Source organism: Crocuta crocuta, unplaced genomic scaffold, assembly GCF_008692635.1.
Source record: "Crocuta crocuta isolate KB4526 unplaced genomic scaffold, BGI_CrCroc_1.0 scaffold10, whole genome shotgun sequence".
NCBI classification, from domain to species: Eukaryota; Metazoa; Chordata; class Mammalia; order Carnivora; family Hyaenidae; genus Crocuta; species Crocuta crocuta.
The window spans coordinates 3050274-3071247 of NW_027527551.1; the positions used below are offsets into that span (position 1 = coordinate 3050274).

At 40.2% G+C, this 20974-nt stretch overlaps 1 long non-coding RNA gene across 1 annotated transcript in view; it reads left to right on the forward strand.

The window, feature by feature from the left end:
- The window catches only part of LOC144235733 (uncharacterized), a 39526-nt gene extending 21005 nt beyond the window's left edge, over nt 1-18521 (forward strand). The window contains exon 4 of the long non-coding RNA XR_013336307.1: nt 17113-18521. This is a non-coding gene — a long non-coding RNA (uncharacterized LOC144235733). The remainder of the gene's footprint in view (nt 1-17112) is intronic.
- The last annotated feature ends 2453 nt before the right edge of the window (nt 18522-20974 follow it).

Consider the following 20974-nt stretch of genomic DNA (forward strand, 5'->3'; position numbering starts at 1 on the left):
AGGAACTCAGATATGCTGCTAGCAACCCTGTGTTGTAGTCTTTTCAGTGTGCACCTGACTCTTTCTAGACTCCCACCCCCATTCTCAGCCCCATTTTCATCTCCTAAATCAACGTTTGGATTTTAGTAAAGCAAGATACTGGCAGTTTCAGTAGCTTATTGAAGCTATTGATGCCCAGCCTTGTAGATTTGACTTTTGCTAATGATTTTAGAGTAGTCCTCTTACTAATCTGTTTCTACCTCATTCATTTGGAAAATGTCAGCAATGACTTGTGACACGTGTGTATGGTTTGCGTTTCTGTAGAGAAACATCCTGGGTCAAATCAAAGGAGCCAGAGCCCAAACCCTTGAACCAAAGAGGACTTCCTGCAAGAGACTAATTGGGCCAGAGAGTCTTTGTGAATATGTGGGACCAAACTGTTCTTCTACAGGAATATGCAAAATCAAATCGAAGTTTGGAAAGAAAAGTATTTTCTGTGTTTGATTTAATTACATATTCAAGAATTGTTCAGCAGTCCTGAGAATGACCTTTTTCATAGGCCTTCTTTGTCATGATGCCAATTTTGTATTTTTTTCCAGCAACATTTATGTGTATATAACAAACCCTAATAGGAAAAGTGAGATCAATTGAAGGCTTGGGTTAATTCCTTTATGTACTTCCTGCCCATGTCATAAGCCAGCAATAGAATATGGGTGGTCTGAAAACCTGTGTTTTACAAACCAATTTGATAGGTGAAAGTGAAAAAAAAAAAAAGAATGGAATAGAAAATATCAGAGTTTAGAGTTTATCACATATAATTTAAGTATTTTTTTCATGAAGTATTTGCTTTAGTTGTGTATATTGGCTTTTAATATGTTTATCTCTGTGAGTCTCATTTTTTTTTAATTACTGGTCAGACAGCAGAGAAAATAGCAGCTCCCATTAGATTGAAAGAGACTGGATTTTTCAGAATGTTGAAAAGGAAACTAAGGAGCTTAACTTTATGTGGAATCCATTGTGTCTTCTTAGCATATATTAAGAAATGATAGGGTAAAGGTGAAGATTTGTTTTTGTTTTTATTTTTAATTCTTTTTAATGTTTATTTATTTTTGAGAGAGACAGACAGACAGAGTACAAGCAGAGGAGGGGCAGAGAGAGAGGGAGACACAGAAACCGAAGCGGGCTCCAGGCTGTAAGCTGTCAGCACAGAACCTGACATGGCACTCAAACTCACACAACCTGAGATCATGACCTGAGCCAAAGTCAGACACTTAACCAACTGAGCCACCCAGGTGCCCCAATAAAGGTGAAGTTTTTGAAAAAGTTTGGCAGGGGTGAGAGTGATAGCTTGAGAGCAGGAACAGATATAGTGACTGAACTATCACTGAAGGTCCTCAGAACAAACACCAATTCTTGCTGTCTTGAGCATGAAAGGAATTTTTCAAATGGATATTGGATAGCTCACAGAAATGCTGGGAAGTTTAGAGAACCAGGCTGAGGGAATGAGCAGAACTGAAGGGGACTACACAGCCAGAGCTGCTTTTGAAATCACCCCCACAGAGGACATGGTCTGCACAGCAGCTGAGTACTGGGCATCAAAGCTGAGCTGACCTGGCTTGCTAAGGTCATATGCAGCACTGAAGACATCCATGGGCATTGCTGCCACTGTGACTGCTGTAAAAAATTCTCAACTGTTTCCATCCTATGCATCATAGTCTCAGATTTAGTATGAGTACTTCTGATTGGCTAAGCCCAGGGGCAGACATCTCAGCTCTAGCTGCAGGAGACGCTAGGAAAAATCATCTGCCTTTTCTGGCTTCTGCAGAAGGAAGTTGGCTCTGCCTCTAATGATTTTTGAACACATTCTAATGTGTGGTGCTGGTTCCTACACCACCAGGCAGTTTTCAGACACCAGCTGGGTGTCCTACAATTCAACTCAATGCTGACCCTATCTGTTCAGAGATTGCAACAGATTCCACAGGTTAAGGGCTTAGTCTTGCAGATTGCCCTCCGCCTCAGAGGCCAACTGCAAGTCCAGGTTGTTAACCTGTGCTTCTCACTAGCTGGCTTTAAATCAGAAGTTCTTTCAACCCCCGCCTTGAGTTCAGTTAATTTGCTAGAGGGACTCACAGAACTCAAATACTTTGTTACTGGTTTGTTAGTTATAAAAAGGACATAACTCAGAAATCGCCAGATGGTAGAGATAGATAGGGCAAGATATGGGGAAAAAGACATAGAACTCTCCCTGAATCTCCACTTGTTCACCATTCAGGAAGCTCCCATCCTTCTTGAGTTTTTATGGAGCCTTGATTGGATAAATCATGGATAAATCATTGGCCATTGGTGATTGATTCAACCTCCAGCCCTTCTCCTCTTCTTGGAGGTTGGGATGGGAATGAAAGTTCCAAGCTTCTAATCATGTGGTTGAGCCCCTGGCAACCATCCCCCCATCCTTTGGTTCCCTAGGGGCTTTCCAAAAATCATCTCATTAACATAACAAAAATACCTTTATACTCTCATCACTTAAGAAGTTCCAAGGGCTTTAGAAGCTCTGTGCCAGAAAATGAGACAAAGACCAAATCTATACATCTTATTGTAAATCACAATAACAGCCTCCTGTCAAGATTCACACAATGGAGAATTCTCTAAACATAGAAGAAAGGTTGGTTAATCATGGACTAGTTAGATGATTGCAATATTCTAGCCGGGGTTACGAGGGCTTTGGAGTAGGTTGGTGAGAAAGAAAAAAGAAGCCCAAAGAACTAACCCAAGAGATTAGTGAAAGAAGAAACAAACAGATTTGGTGACAGATTATGTGCAGATGATTAACAATGGGGAATGGAGAAAGCTGATGCCAGGCTTCTGTCCTAGAGGAGATGAAGAGAGGTTGGTACTACTGGCAGATATAAGAACTGAGAAAAGAAGGAACTGAAGAATGGTTGTGAAGTCATATTAATGGGTCATATGACTTAATCATTCTTGGAGTTACTGGCCATGATGAAGATAATCCCTTCAGTTAGTCCTGTTATTTGAGATTATTTGTAAGACAAATTACATAATTACGCTATTGTCTTTTGTAGCTCTTCTATATATTGTCACTGGTGGTCTGATACTCTTGTGGGTTGAATTTCCTAAACCAGTGTTCTCATTTAGCCTGGTAGCCTGCATCCTTCACTCTTTTAATATTTATTTTTACATGCATTTTGAAGACTCAAACTAGAAAGAACCTTGAAGAATGCTTTATTTCTTTAAAATTGTAACACTTAGTACCCACATGAATCACAATTTCCCACTAAGATTCAGCATGTTAAAAAAATCAGGAGCATATTTATAATGCAAGCACAGAAGCACAGATAAACCTTGGATAGTAAATCTATATGGCATTGATGGTCCATGCTGAGAAAGTGTCAACTATCTGTCATAGCTTCAGTGTCCTTCATTCTCCCCATTTGGGGTAGACTGGAATTCCATATCCATGCATCCAGTTGATATGTGCACTGCTCATTTGCATCTTATATCTCCTACAACTTCTAACTACTCTAGACCTTGCAACTTAGAAAGTGCAGTGGGTTAGGTTATTAAGAGAATAAGAAAAGACCAAAGAAGAGAGGTGCTTGAATCAGTTTGTAGCAGTTCATATCTAGAAGAATGGACTGAAAACCATGACAAGTCCTACAGCATTTCTTTCCTGGTGTCTCCTTTCCTGATCACTCTTTCCCACCTCCTTTTATATGCAAAGCTTACATATGCGTTTCAAATTTCCTTGCTTTTAAGATGAAAGCCAGATATTGAAGTCTCTCTGGTAATTCTAAAGCTCTTAATTCCTGTCTGGCATCATGATCTCTCTATGCTTCCAAATTTATGCTCTTTTCCCAATATTTCAGACAAAGAAACTAGGAAAGTATATATGGATTGAGTTTAATGAGAGGTGAAAATCAAAAGACTTGGGAGTGAAGCAGATCTTTTCCAGTTCTGGAATAATATGAAAGTAGACTGAAAACCAATGCTTTGAATGAGTTTAGAATGAATGCCAACCAATTCTTCACTATTATGATTTTTTAAATCATACCAAACAAGTCACCCCAAACTCCCAGTCTTACCTTTCTCCTAAGCTAGGGCTTGCTGATTCATGTCATCAACAGGGATTGATGATTGGAGATTGCATTCTTAAATTATACCTACCTAAATCAAAGGAAAGCTAAAAATAAGGTGGCTAAAAAGAAAAATACAGCCACAGCTGCATTCTGTGTGACTCAATGGTCAAGAAATTGTGATATATATTGGAAAACATTTCGGATCTTTGCCTGGAGTCTTCTCTTCCTCCTCCCCAAGACCACACTTCTTAGTCTAGTTCCTTCCTATTCATCTGGTTCTTAGATTTCAGCCCAAAGGTCATTTCATCAGGAAAGCTGTGCCTGGTGCCCTACCCCAGGTGAAGTCCCCTGTTACCATCTTTACATAACACTTGAGTTTGTACCAGTAGGTCAGCTTTCCCACTACACATGAGGGCAGGAGTATATCTTTTTGGTTTGTTTGTTCTAGTATTTTACACAGTTTGGGCAGATAGTAATCATGCAAAAACTGATTAATTAATTAACAATCAATTATGAGTCAGGAGTCCTGGGTTCTAATCCTAACCTTGCTTCTGACCTTGGAGGAATTTTCTTGTGATCTTGGAAAAATTGTCTTCATCTTGTTGATCTTGATTTCTTCATCTATAAAGTGAATATTTGGGGCTGGCTAATATCTTGGAAAATTCCCCATATTTCATGGTCCAGAAATGATCTTTAAGAAAAATTCTATAGCAGATTCTTAATGATAGGTGAGGGTAAAATGCCATCTCACCAGTACAGGCATATTATCAGGATAGGCAGACTGGTCATTCTGAGCTGGGGGAGAATGCTTATTTTGAAATATTGGTAGATTTTCTGAATTCCTTAGGTTTTTGGTTTTTAGTAAATTCAAACTCAGATAAATTGCTGAGAACAAGAGTGAGGTTAGGGGTCAGAATATCTATTAAAGAAAATAGAAAAGATTGTTACAGGGAAAACTGGTAGGGAAATAAGAAAACACTTACATTTACATGTATTCATCCTACTTGAATGGATGGTGGTGAATCTTTTTGAAAAGTGAATATTTGTATGCTATTTTGTAAATGCAGTTTTCCATCTAATGAAATTCTGAAAGCCCTGTCCAACCACATTTTTATATATCTGCATGCTTCTTTGCATCAGATTCCTCATTCTACAACATTACAACCAGCTTTTAGAAAGATACTCTGGTTGAAGGGGGAGACTGAGCTCCACACTGGGCCCTATATGGGAACGGATTCTACATCTTATAATAACCAGAAGGAAATATCCTGTGCTAATATTTGAAAATGAGACACAAGGCTTTTGGCACTTTTGCCAATGTCTTTCATAAAATGTTTGTCTTGAACAACCGCAACCCAACCATCTCTGAACTGTATCTCATTTTGCTTTAGGACATTTATCATTCTGTTCCTTCCTCTGCTCTACTTTAATCTTATGGGAGTTTTCATTAAAAACTGATCTGAAGAGCAGAAGCCATGTCAGTGTTATGAATGGGGACAGGTTTCTGATATCATCTCCTATCAGTCTGGAAGGAGATGTCTGCTGAACTTGGATGCTGGGTGAGAAGCAAACTCAGGCTGAGAAACAGCCCTGGGAGGATCAGGATGTGGGGAGTGGCTGCTGAGCTACCGTTGTACCAGCACTCTGCAGGTCTGACACGTCGGGCCTGGAGGCCAGGGCTCAGTTAGAGGAGAGAACAGGAGGTCCACTGGGGCTGCCCTTAAGAATCAATATACAGCACAGTGACTATAGCTAATGATACTGGATTGTGTATTTGTGAGAGATGCTGAGAGAGTAGATCATAGAAGTTCTCATGACAAGAGAAATATTTGTAACTGTGTGTGTTGACAGATGTTAACTAGACTTATTGTAGTGATCATTTTGCAACACATCCAAATACAAATCATTATGCTGTACACCTGAAACGAATATAATATGTGAATTATATCTCAAATTTTTTATAACAGTAATATGGGTAATACTATTATCCCTGAAGAGTTTTGTATAGATCACATTTTCATGAGGTAATATGTTTTCTAGTGATTATGTTAGAACCAGGTATTTTTTTTAAAAAGTAGTTCAGTGTTAATAAAATAGTCTTCAAAAATAAAAATTTTAAAAAGAATCAGTGCCATTCACTGAGAGAGGAAGAAGGGGACAGTCCAGCATCTACCAGTCCAGGCTTCCTCTTGTGCCCTTGAGGGTGCAGTGTAGCTTCATCTTAGCTACCAGCAACCCTCAAGGCCAAGGCAGAGATTTCAGTTCAAGATGCTCAAAAGATATTGCTTCTTACCCTTCATCACTATTAAATTTCTCCTCGCCTCACCCAGCAGCATTCAAGTGAAGAGGTGGAGATAGGTTGATTCAACCAAATGATAATAATTAGTATTTGTTGAAGTTCTCACCTGGGCAATGTGCTAAGTGCTCTCTATACACTGCCTTTTTAATCTTTAATTCTTTTAAACTGAAGCACAGAGTGGCTAAATAACTTAGTCAAAGTCTCAGGCCAATAGTGGACCAGAATTTGAACCCAGGCTATAGGACTTCAAAGTCCATACCTTAAAACCATATTATTGGGGCACCTGAGTGGCTCAGTTGGTTGGGCCTCTGACTTTGGCTCAGGTCATGATCTCACACTTCATGGGTTCGAGTCCCATGTTGGACTCTGTGCTGACAGCGTGAAGCCTGGAGCCCACTTCCAGTTCTGTGTCTCCCTCTCTCTGCCCTTCCCCTGCTCACACTCTCTGTCTCTCAAAAATAGACATTAAAAAAAAAAAAATTATCAAATGACTCCAAACATCTAGCCAAGACACTTAACAAATCAAATACAATTGACCCTTGAATAACACCAGCCCCCACATAATCAAAAATCCATGTATAACTTTTAACTCCCCCCAAACTTAACTACTAATAGTCTACTGTTGACCTGAAGTCTTATCGATAACATAGTCTATTAACAAATATTTTGTATATTACAGGTATTGTATATATAATGTATTCTTACAATTGAGCATGAGAAAAGAAAAAGTTATTAAGAAAATTGTAAGGAAGGGAAAATACCTTTACAGTGTTTTATTTATAAAAAAAAATCTGTTAAGTAGACCCTCATAGTTCCAATCTGTGATGATCAAGGGTCAACTGTTGTTAGAGATGGATTATGAGCATGTGATCCTTGATCACACCCTAAGCCTGACATAGTAAAGATTANTTCCCCTGCTCACACTCTCTGTCTCTCAAAAATAGACATTAAAAAAAAAAAAATTATCAAATGACTCCAAACATCTAGCCAAGACACTTAACAAATCAAATACAATTGACCCTTGAATAACACCAGCCCCCACATAATCAAAAATCCATGTATAACTTTTAACTCCCCCCAAACTTAACTACTAATAGTCTACTGTTGACCTGAAGTCTTATCGATAACATAGTCTATTAACAAATATTTTGTATATTACAGGTATTGTATATATAATGTATTCTTACAATTGAGCATGAGAAAAGAAAAAGTTATTAAGAAAATTGTAAGGGAGGGAAAATACCTTTACAGTGTTTTATTTATAAAAAAAAATCTGTTAAGTAGACCCTCATAGTTCCAATCTGTGATGATCAAGGGTCAACTGTTGTTAGAGATGGATTATGAGCATGTGATCCTTGATCACACCCTAAGCCTGACATAGTAAAGATTAGACTCAGTAGTCCCTGTCTTTACATAAATTATATTATTATATCTTATCACTAAAGTTCTCCCTTTAGTTTTAGAAATACTGAAAAAATGGGAAAATGGTAAATAATTTGCTAGAGATCAAATTTATNAAGGGAAAATACCTTTACAGTGTTTTATTTATAAAAAAAAAAATCTGTTAAGTGGACCCTCATAGTTCCAATCTGTGATGATCAAGGGTCAACTGTTGTTAGAGATGGATTATGAGCATGTGATCCTTGATCACACCCTAAGCCTGACATAGTAAAGATTAGACTCAGTAGTCCCTGTCTTTACATAAATTATATTATTATATCTTATCACTAAAGTTCTCCCTTTAGTTTTAGAAATACTGAAAAAATGGGAAAATGGTAAATAATTTGCTAGAGATCAAATTTATGAATGGACTCAGGTCTTATAAAAACTTCTGCCCCTTGTGGGATCCCTGCCATACAGAAACCTCTGTTGGAACTATGACTCATGTTTAGGGGCTTTATGAAACGGTAATGAGGAAGTCTGGAGGTTTGGAGCATAGTTGTGGAAGATCTGTGATCTGAGAATCAAAGAGATCTGAGTCTTAGACTAGTTCTGCCTTCACTCAGCTACCCTGGGGCTTTGAGCAAGGCTCTTGGAACTGGTGATCAGGTTCCTCATCTGAAAATTTGAGGTGTGATTAGATCAGTGGTTCTCTCTGGTGATGCCTTAGAATCACCTGGGGAGCTACTAAAACTAGGAATGCCCCATCCCAGCCCTGGAGATTTGGGTTAAACTGGTCTAGAGTAAGGCTTAGATCTTCATAATTTTTTAAAAGTTGTTCATGTGATGCTCATGTGCAGTCAGGTTGAGGACCACTAATACTAAGATACTAATAGAATCTTATTTTTCTGGCAAACCTAAAATTCTGAGTCAGTGCTTCTGCCACTAAGCAATGAGACAGGTAATTTTTTATAGTCTTGGAAGCCAGAAGTGCAGAAGGCTGAAACTAGGTCTAGATATATGAACCAATGTCAATTTTTTTAAGCTTATGTATTTATTTTGAGAGAGAGCACGTGCAAGAGTGAACACATGTGCAAGTGGGGGGGGGGAGGGTGTGAAGAGAGACAGAGAGAGAATCCCAAGCAAGCTCCACATAGTACAGAGCCAGACATGGGACATGGACTCACAGACCCAGAGACCATGACCTGAGCTGAGATCGAGACTCAGATGCTTCATTGACTGAGCCACCCAGGTGCCCCTGAACCAATGTCAGTTTTAAGCACCACTAAGTCTGGTTCAATTTGAGGACTGGAAGATACCTACATAAGGTAGTCTTTTCATTCTCTCTAAACTGATCTAAAGAAGTTTGCTAAAATCTCTACAGTGTTATAGTTTTTACCCTGTTTTGGCAAACTAGGAAGTTCACTGTTAAGAGCAGAGCTAAGTGTAGGATGTACTCAACAGTGAAAGCTATGAAAGAGCCCAGGCAGGAGAGTGGGGCAAAGTACTTGCTTTATAAATATATGGCCTCAAAGACTTTTTTGGTGAGTCATTCTTTAAGCCTGGTCAAGGATTTTCTTAGAAAAAGGAGGTGGAGGGACAGGTAGGGAATAATGTGAATACATTAAGTCAGTAGTATACTGGCAAATGTTTGACAACTGGCTCTCAATAATAATAATAATTTTAATAATAATAATACTCTGATTTGTAGCATTTGCCAATTTCTCTGGTGTAACTATACCTACCGCTGCTGATATCAAGCTTCCAACCTGATGTCAACAAATGTAGAGTTGGAAACAGATACACACAGTTAACTCTTATAAACAGTTATGAAGTGCCCCAGCACACCAATGCTTATGTCCATAAAACAGCATAGCGTGAATTAATTGATCAGTTTGACTTTCTCCATGATTGAAACATCTGAGCAGACTAAAAGCTCTGGAATGACAAGAGGGGTAGGTAAACCAAGGGGATGGGGAGGTCAGGATGAAAGCAGGAAGGAAAGATGGAAGATATTACCTAATTAGTTGTCACTTATTCAATAATTGTTCATAAGTAGCTATTGTTTGTGAGCTTCTTGGACATGTGTGTTATGAGGGTATGATAGCAATCCATACAGGTGGGAATAGAATATATTCTTCTCTTCCATTGGTTTACAATCTGTTTTTTCCCAGAGCTAACTACTGAACTGCAGAGAGTGCTGATGGTAGTGGAAGGGGGTCCTCACCCAGCTTTTTATACTGAAGAAACACTAAATGGATCCTTTAGTAGGGAGACTTGGTGGACAGGGCTGCTGTCTTTGTCTAATGAGTAAACAACCATTAACAGCAAGTGATTGTCTTGCTGTTAATGTTTATGGGAAAGAAGCAACAATCAATAATCTTAAGAGGAGGAAAAGTAGAACCTCTCAAATGGCATGCCACCATTCATACAGAAGCGTACTGCCACCATATTGCAATTGATTATTCTGTTCAAACTTCTTTAGGACAACTATCCTTGTTTTTGGGGAGAAAAACACTTCAGGCAAACTGTTAAAGATGATTTGAAGAGAAGCTTGGTCTAAAACTTCTGTCTTGAATCAGTAGAAAAGCTAAATGGTGTAAATGATGGTGCACTGTAATATCTACTGCTCAAATAGGCAAGAAGTCTTATTTCCAGACAGTGCCAGACAACTGAACTGTGTATTCTCTCTCTCCCTCTTTCTTTTTCTTTCTTTCTTTCTTTCTTTCTTTCTTTCTTTCTTTCTTTCTTTCTTTCTTTCTTTCTTTCTTTCTTTCTTTCTTTCTTTCTCCTCTCCTTTCCTCTCCCCTCCCCTCCCCTCCTTTCTTCTCCTTTCCTTTCCTCTTACTTTCTTTTTTTCTTTCTTCCTCCTTCCCTCCCTCCCTCCATCCCTCCCTTCCTTCTTTCTTTCCTTTCAATGTTTTTTGAGGGTCTTCGAGTGCCAGGCTCTCTAGTAGGGACTAGAGCTACAACAGAGAACAAAAGAACTATATTCACCCCCTCATTATGCTATGCTTAAAAGTTGGAAAGGATAAGGGAATGAAAAGTTAATAAACCAATGATTACCAACTGGAGGTGCTAAGAAGAAAACAAGGAGGTATGATAACAGAAAATGTTGGAAACCTAGTCTTTGATAGGGTATTCTGGAAAGTTCTGAATTGATTACATTTCATTATATGCATGAAAGTGGAGGAACCAGCCATGCAAGATGTGGGGTGAAAAGAATGTGGAACCCTAAAGAGTAGGCTGAGAGATTTCTAGGCAGAGGAAATCACATATGCAAGGACCTAATGGAGGAAAAAGCTTGGTGTGTTCAAAAGTTAAAAATAAGACCAGACAAATCTGGAAAGACAGAAAGTAGACTAGTAGTTGCCTTAGGCTGGAGAAAGTTGAGGGGAAATGGGGAGTGATTGCTAGTAGGTACAGGATTTGGGGAGAGGAGGTGATAAAATATTACAAACTTGATTGTGGTGATGATTGCACAATTCTATAACTCTACTAAAAAACATTAAATTGTGTACTTTAAATTGGTGAGGTACATGATATATGAATTATAATCAAGCTATTATTTTTGTTAAGTTTTATTTATTTATTTTGAGAGAGAGAGTGTCCATGCGGAACAGGCAGAGACAGAATCCCAAGCAGGTTCCGCGCTGTCATTGCAGAGCCGGACATGGGCCTCATACTCACAAACCATGAGATGGTGACCTGAGCCAATATCAAGAGTCAGATGCTTGTGCCCCACAAGTTGTTATTTTCTTGTAACCTGAATTTTTGCAGCCTAATGAGTGAGAGTAGTGAAGTGAATGAGATAAAGTAAAAAACTCCTCAGGAGACGCCTGGGTGGCCCAGTTGGCTTGATTTTGGATTGAGTCCCACATTGGGCTCTGCATTGATGGTGTACTCTGGAGCCTGCTTGGGATTCTCTCTCTCTATCTCCATGCCCCTATCCCCTCTCAAAATAAATAAATAAACATTAAAAAAATTTCTCAGGCAGGCTCACATCAGATGGGACCTATGGGCCCTGGTAACGAGGTTGGATTTTATTCTAGATACAAGAGAAGTCATCACATTGGTTGTCTATGGATTTGGGGTGGAAGGAGAAGGTAAGGGTGAAAGGAGAGAGCACTTACAAAAACATTGCAATAATCTAGGTGGGAAATGATGATTAAGACTTAAGTGGGTCTGGGGCGCCTGGGTGGCTTAGTCGGTTAAGCGTCCGACTTTCGCTTAGGTCATGATCTCGCGGTTCGTGGGTTCGGGCCCCGCGTCGGGCTCTGTGCTGACTGCCAGCTCAGAGCCTGGAGCCTGTTTCAGTCTGTGACTCCCTCTCTCTCTGACCCTCCCCTGCTCACGCCGTCTCTCTCTCTCTCTCTCTCTCCTCCTAGAAATAAATTAAAAAAAAAAACATTAAAAAAAAAAAGACTTAAGTGGGTGTGCAGAGAAATGGAGATTCAAAATACATTTTGGAGGGTGTCATTGATAGGAATTGGTGAATAACTGAATGTGGAGCATGAGGGGAAATGATCCATCAAGGAGAACACCTTCTGATTTGTCTTCTTTCCCACCTGCAGCTTCTAGATTCTGAGACAGAAAACACATATACTCAGAGCCTGTGGTCACCCAACCCAGGCAGAGACCAACAGGGAATACCACGGCTTCTCTACTGAACACCTCCCCAGGAGCTCACACCTGCCCCTTCCTTCTCCCATCTGGATCTGTCCCAGTGGGTGTAGGAACACTGCAGGGGCACAAGAGTCCATCCTCAGAATTGGCAAGTGCACGTCCCTGGGACTGCAAGATCCAAAAATCCCAACAGCCCTTGCTGTGTCTTACAAACTGCAGGGGATCTCTTCATTTTACTCAAGTCGTGTTAGAAAAAGAAACTGGGCAAAAGTAAAAGGAAGGAGAGCCCAGTAAACAGATTTCTGAATTCTTCTCAGTTGCTCAGAACCTGTTTGCTTTCTCATCATCTGTACTGCAGTCCCCCTTGGCACAAGGTGAGGTGTGGGCAAGGCTGGCCCCCACTAGGATAATCAGTGTTTTTGACTTCCCGTGCTAAGACAGCAAGCTCTAGGCCCAGCAAAGATTCCCTCGCTGTGTGTGTATGGTGCTTATGGCCACTGTCGCTGACCCCAGGATCAGAGAACTCTCACAGGACAGTTTCCATCCAACAGCAGCTCCTTTGAATCTGGAAGCTCACCCTTTCCTTTCCCTGGCTGCCTTGTCTATCACCTACATGACTTAAGAGCCATGAATATGGTCTTCCTCTTCCCCGGTCTTGCCTACACTCCCATATTTGTCACCCATCTCTTCATAAACCAGAATGTGAAGCAGTAGATCAGTGGTTTAAGAGCACAGACCTGGGAAGCTTACTAGCTGGCTTATTTTCAGCAAGCTACTTAATTTCTCTGAGCCTTGGTTTTCACATACTCTTCCTTCACATGACTCCTCCAAGAGCATCAAACAAAACATGGATGGAAATAAGTATGATTAAAAGGGATGCAAGGCCAAACGTGCCTTTGCTCATTCAATGACTATCTAGTGAGCACCTCCTCCAGGTCAGGTCCTGCATGAAACAAGGCCCTATGGAGCTTATGTTCTTTTTCCTAACTTTTAGAAAATAGTACAGCATATATGCAGAAAGGTGCACAAATACTCAGGATATAGCTTGTGTGGTTGCATGTGTATACACCAGTGTAACCACCACCCAGATAAAGAAATAGAGCATTCTCCACATTTCAAAAGGTTTTTTATGCTTCTACCAATTAGCAATCACTCCCACTCAGAAGTACACTGTTCTGACTTCAATTATGATAGACTAGTTTTGTCTCTTGAATTCACACAGATGAAATCATATAGTATATATTCTTTTGTGCTGCTCTTTTGTAGTTGGCTTCTTTTACTAAAAAAAGTCTGTAAGAATCACCCATGTTGTTGCATGCATCACTATTTTGTTCCTTTTATGGCTGTGTAATATTTCATTGCATGAATATGCCAGTATTTATTTATGAATTCTGTTGACAGATATTTGGTTTATTTCCATTTTCAGCTTTTATAAGTAAAACTGACAAGAAAATTCTTAAATCTGTCTTGGTTTCACTTATGCACTCATTTCCCATGTGTATATATATTTAGGAGTGGAATTATCAGTATTATGTAGTTTTAGTAACCTTGGTAGGTACTGCCAAACAGTTTTCCAAAGTGGCTGTTACAGTTTACACACCCGCCAGCAATGTGTGAGACTCCAGTTTCTAGCAGAAAGATGGACAGGCTCAAAATATAATAAGTTAAATTATATAGTATGTTAGAGGGTGGTAGGTGCTCTGGAAAAATAAAAAAGAAAGGAAGAGTTATCTTCAAAGACTGGGTTCATTGCTATGTTCCTCTTTATCTTTTTCTAACCATATTTATATTTAACTTATCAAGAGATGATTTAATCATCAAAGGAAAGTTTATTTATCAGGCATCTACTATGTATGAAAAGAGATACAGAAGTATAAGGCACATACAACTCGAAAAAGTTTAAATGTTTATCTATTTTTGAGAGGGGGGTGAAGAGGGGAGAGAGAGACAGAGCGTGAGCAGGGGAGGGGCAGAGAGAGAGGGAGACACAGAATCAGAAGGAGGCTCCAGGCTCTGAGCTGTCAGCACAGAGCCTCATGTGGGGCTCAAGCCCATGAACCATGAGATCATGACCTGAGCTGAAGTCAGACACTTAACCAACTGAGCCACCCAGGTGCCCCTCGAAAGAGTTTACACTATGATTGGAAGCCACACTGATCCAGAGAGTACACACTACTGCCCTGGGACAGACCATCAGTGTAATAGAAGCTTGAGAAAGGAGGAGAAATGCACCAACTCTCGTAATGAAAGAAGACCCCAGGCAAGAAATGGAAGCATGTGCCAGAATGTGACCTTATTTCTTCACATTTTGCTCCTGTTTAAAATCCTCTTCCTTTTTTTCTTTTTCATTCAAAAAGACATCACAATATCTTTGTCCAGCTGCAACCTGCCTTTTTTTTGGAGGTTAGCCACATGTACATTACTTTAGATTTTAGTAATGTTTGCTGCACTCATTCTTTCAGCTCTGGTCTATGTCAGGCACTTTTCTAGATGTCAAAGATACATCAATGCATCAAAATAGTCTCCACCTTCAAGAAGTTTGTAGTCTACAGGGAGAGGTGAAACAGTTGCACAAAGAACTACAACAAGAGAAAGTAAAATCCAATAACTCCACTTCTGAATATATATCTAAGGAAGTAAATCACTATCTCAAAGACATATCTGCACCCATGTGTTTATTGCAGCATTATTCACAATAGCCAAGACATAGAAAGAACCTAAGTGTTCACTGATGGATGAATAAAGACATTGCACGCACGCACGCACGCATGCATGGTGGAATATTATTCAGCCATAAAAAAGAAGAAAATCCTGCTTTGGCAGCAACATGGACAAACCTGGAGGGCATTATGCTAAGTGAAATTAAGCCAGACAGAGGAAGACATACACTATATGATGTGACCTATGGTGGAATATAAAAACAGCTGAACTCATAAATACAGAGAACAAATTGGTGATTGCTAGTGGCAGGAGGTGCAGAATGGGTGGGGAATGGTGACCCTAGTTAACAATATGTACTGTATATTTGAAAGTTGCTAAGAGAGTAGATCTTAAAAAGTTCTCATCACAGGAAAAAAATGTGACTATGTGAGGCGATAGATGTTAATTAAACTCATTATGGTAATCATACTGCGATACATACGTATGTCAAATAATTGTGTTGTACACCTGAAACTAATACAAGGTCGTATGTCAATTCTATCTTAATAAAGGCGGGGGAGAAAAGAGAAAGTAAAATGTTATGAGAGGTGTTGGTAATAAAACACTTCAGGGGTTTGGTTGAGAGAGCGCTGTTGAGAGATGAAGTAGCTAAAATTTCACATAAACAACATACATACATACACGCATGTGCATGCGCAAATGCGCACACGCATGCGCACATGTAAACCAGCTCAGCGGCTGGTGCAGCCAGGAGCAGATCCTGTAGCTGGCCAAATGGCTGCAGCTTTCATCCTTTGTATCTTTCTGTTTCATTCTCTGAGAGCTGATTCCAAATGCTGCTCAGACAAGAAGCCTTCATTTATGACCCCTGTTCTCTGATGATGGGATATAGCAGCCCCGAAAGCAACCTCAGCATCAGCAAACTCTTGTGATGTGAGCAGTGCCTGCGTGGGTATGCAAAGAGGGGCGCAGGTGGGGAGAAGGAGGAAAGGGAATGCAGGACGAGGGAGGTGGAGGGAAGGAAGAAAAGGAAAGTCCCTGAGAAGAGGGTCTAGAATCAGCAGCAGGGTGCCTCGGGATGTCTTCTGTGTATTACTCTCTCNGGAAAAAAATGTGACTATGTGAGGCGATAGATGTTAATTAAACTCATTATGGTAATCATACTGCGATACATACGTATGTCAAATAATTGTGTTGTACACCTGAAACTAATACAAGGTCGTATGTCAATTCTATCTTAATAAAGGCGGGGGAGAAAAGAGAAAGTAAAATGTTATGAGAGGTGTTGGTAATAAAACACTTCAGGGGTTTGGTTGAGAGAGCGCTGTTGAGAGATGAAGTAGCTAAAATTTCACATAAACAACATACATACATACACGCATGTGCATGCGCAAATGCGCACACGCATGCGCACATGTAAACCAGCTCAGCGGCTGGTGCAGCCAGGAGCAGATCCTGTAGCTGGCCAAATGGCTGCAGCTTTCATCCTTTGTATCTTTCTGTTTCATTCTCTGAGAGCTGATTCCAAATGCTGCTCAGACAAGAAGCCTTCATTTATGACCCCTGTTCTCTGATGATGGGATATAGCAGCCCCGAAAGCAACCTCAGCATCAGCAAACTCTTGTGATGTGAGCAGTGCCTGCGTGGGTATGCAAAGAGGGGCGCAGGTGGGGAGAAGGAGGAAAGGGAATGCAGGACGAGGGAGGTGGAGGGAAGGAAGAAAAGGAAAGTCCCTGAGAAGAGGGTCTAGAATCAGCAGCAGGGTGCCTCGGGATGTCTTCTGTGTATTACTCTCTCCTGTTAGAGAATGTGGTCTTTCACTGTGTATTACACTCTTTTAGGACATAGAGGCCAGTGATTTAGGAAAACACATGTAGATAGTGGGTCTGAGTCTACCCACACATACACACAGGAGGGAGAAGTTACTGGGAATCAGAGCCACGAAATTAGCCCTACACTGTCTACCTCTAAAGAACTAGAGCCCTTGCTTGTCTAAGACATTGTTATTTTGGGTACCCTACGATTCTGATACAGCATGGTTTTCTTAACGAAATTTTTTAATTCGATTACCAGGTGATTACCATTAGACGTGAGGAGAGCTGATGCGATCTTTCTTTCAGTGATACTTGGAATCTCAAAAGCAGTTCTGCACTTCAAACAATATGGAGAGACTACAGTAAAGAGTGAAAATTTCTCTTTGACACTCTCATCCTCCTCCTTTCTGAACCACCAAATTCCATTCTCAGCCTTCACAATAAGCACTAAGTTCAGGGATCATCTTTTAGGTCTTCATCTGGACACTTTCAAACATCTGTGAAGATTTCATAAATACTTTAAAGAGAAGTGTAATCCTGCTGTATGCACTATTCTGCAATTCTTGTTTTCACTGCAGCGAAATGTAGTATGATTATCTGTACATACTGGCACATTCTTTTCAACCACTTGGAAGTACTCCTTAAGTATGGGTGAACCATAATTAATTAAACCAGTTGCCTCTTGATAGACTTTAAGGTGGTTATCAATTTTCAGTATCATTGGCAATGGTCAATGGACAATTTTGTGCACAGGAGTGAGATTTCGGTAGGATAGATTTCTTGAAGTGAATTTGCAAGGGTTTGACCTTCCAAAGTAGACTCTTATCTACTTCTTATCTACTTTTTATGGATGGAAATTAACATAGTAGTTTTTGTTCTTTGCCGTCGAAGAACAGCTACAAGAATGTAGAACTAAAGAATGAGAGAGGATGAGCGGGAAGGCTGAATGTCCATTTCCATCGTTTGTCCTTTTCAGCCATAGGAGGCTGAGAAAAGAAATGCTTCCACAAATAGAGAGAGGCTCTGTGACTCCAGAGAAAGGACAAAGCCTGTGGTCACATCTAGATGCAGGATCTGGATTCAGGAATGGAGAAGATCTTCCCAGAGACAATACTGCAGTTTGGCCATTCACTTTACATTCCTCTCATCATAACTGATTTTCACAAGCAATTTAAACTGCCTGCTCAGAAATGTTCATCTGAAGACCGCCCTACCCTGGGGTCGGTCTACACCATCATCACCATGGCTGCTCATTCTCATCTGTACGATTTCCCCAACAGCAGTAAATGAAACCAGCCCAGAGCACATTTTGAGTGAGGGAGTGGATCTATAAAGGCCAACTATTTCAGGAAGGAGGCCAGAGGCTTCCTAACCAAACAAGCACAAACTCTGCTTTCTTTTGCAGTCAACCATTTCCTTTTAGTCCTCGCCTATTTATGGAGTCCCTGGAATAGGTCATATCCTTCTCAGCATGTCTAGCCCAGCAGAAGTCTGTGAATTATTGACCAGTCCCAAAGCCATGATGCTCTGGACCAGAGATTCTTGACCTTTCTTTGGTCCATGGATATATTTGGCAGTTTATGGCTGAAGCCCATAAACTCCTTTCTTCGTGTTTTTAAATACTTAACATAAAATGAACGGGATTACAAATGAAACAAGTCGTATCAAAATACAGTCATTAAAATGTTAAAAACAAATGTGCTAAGCAGAATGTATGCTTTTTTTGCTAGTATTAAGTAATAATATTTAGCAGTAGGTCTAAATAACTACTATCATTTTGAAGAAGTGGTACGTGTAAACAATATGTCAAGATGACTGCAATAATTGAAAAATGTTATGAATATATCTGTGTTTTCTTTTGGTGACATAAATCAGAGGTACTGCTGATACCACTGTAGTGTACTGCCTGCATGCTTAAAGGAAATACAAAAACATTAGTTGGGGGGAAGGGATTAATGAAAACAAAGATGCAGTTTTTTAGGGCTGGTACCATGTGTTTGTATTGCTGGTTTCATTTTGGACTCTTTAGCATCTAGCACAGTATTTAGCATGCAGAGTGTACCTAATATATTTGTGGATTTTTTAAAAAGCTTAAGTAATCAAAGCATGAATGAATGAATTGGTGAAAAGAAAAAATACACCTATAACTTCTTACATTTAAAGAAAATGACAATTGTGGCACCGATTCGTAGTGAAAACTATTGTGAAGCTAAAAAAACGGAACCTGTAAGCCCATTTATCCTTCAGCCATTCTGTGAAGCAGATGGAGGGGCGAAGAGATGCAGGAGGCCATCTATGCTGCTTTGTCCCTGAAGTTTATTATGTAGAATCAGGGCTCCATCTTTGGTATAGCTACTGGTTTGCTGTGAATATTCTGTAAGAAATACAGGCATAGGCATCACTGCTCCTAGAAACTGTGTTTTCCTGCCAGTGAGTGGTAATTCTAATTCCTATTTGAAATATATTCCAGGTTTGGAGGTCATGGACTTAAAAGTCTCATGATATTTAATAGAACAAAACCATAATTTTGGCTTTCGGCTTTATTAGGTTTATTGTGTTTTCTATCTTCTGGGATCAAATGCCTGACATTCTTCCTTAGTAACCTGGTTCCTCATCTTGAAACCTGTATTTCTTTTCTTTTTGAATATGTGTTGTTATTCCCCATCCACTACCCTAATTTGTAAATAGCCACTAGACGATACTAACCTACCCATGCAACTGTCTGGTGGTGCTGCAGAACTTTCCCCCCAAATGGTATGTAGTGGGGGGTGGGGGAGGGGTGGGCAACAACTCCAACTTTCTAGAGTTCTTCCAAATGAGGAGGCAGATTTGACTTTATTTGCTTTGTTCAGTTCCACACTCCGTATGGTGTTATTCTATGCATTAATAAAGAAAAGAAGATGGTGGGGTTTTGTGGTTATTATTTACAGATTGCTATCTCTGGAAATACTACTGCATTAAATCCTATTGCTGTGTGCCCCTGGCCAGCAGGATTCTCCTTTGGCTGTAAACTGTATGTGAAATAGCCGGGCAGCTGCAATGGCCTTCGACTAATTCACTAGAGCGTTTGACTTCCTGGTTAGGAAGACCCTCATTATCACTAACTTGAGAATTGCTGCCAGTTAGAAGACAAATGTGGCGGTGCCACAGTCATTCATCAAATGGAAAGAGAGAGCAACCTTTGCCATCCATTAGGATGAGATGGAGAGCTTTAGTGTTAGCTCAGATAAAACGGCACGTACAGCCATGCTTACCCTATGAAATTCGGGGTCTAGGCATTGCTCAGAGTCATTCGACTGAGCTTCTCCTCCCGCACTGAGGACTATTTCATGGAATCCAGTCTCTAGTTCTAAAAGTTCAGTGCTGGGGACCCTGGGTCGCTCAGTCGGTTGAGCATCCAACTTTGGGTCAGGTTATGATTTCACAGTTTGTGAGTTTGAGCCATACATCGGGCTCTGTACTGACGGCTTGGAGCCTGTCAGATTCTGTCAGATTCTGTCTCCTCTTTCTGCCCTTCCCCTGCGCACACTCTGTCTTTCTCCCTCTCAAAAATAAACACTAAAAAAATTTTTTTAATAAAACTTTAAAAAATAAAAGTCCAGAGCCTTTCTCTGTCACCTGCCCTATGAGAGAGACTTCTCATGCAACACTTCCCATCTTTTGAGGACGGGAGCTAGCTTTTGCTAAATGTTGTTGGACTACCCAGACATTTAGTTGCAGCTTCCCTCCAGAGTTAGCTATTTTTAAAGAGGTCTCCCCTTTTTCTTTTTTTGGAAACACAAAGCACATATTTCGCTGGCTAATTAGTATTTCAAGAGCAAACTCAGAGACAAGGCGAGGAATCCTGAAAGTATTTAATTTGTAGAAATGTTTTATTTTTGATGTAGCAGAGGCCGTTTAAATACACACTTTATCAGAAGCTATAAGGAAGTTGGGAAATGGATCTGAGGTCTTAAGAATTCTTGGGTCGGCAGCTCTCAGGGGCCTGGGAATCTTGGTATGGATATGGTGTCATGGGCGAGGATTCAGATTCAGCCAAGGATGTCACAGGAGTGGACCCCTTCCTGTACCTCCACCTTCACATTTATCTACTTTGCTCTCCTCTTACCAAACCCACCACC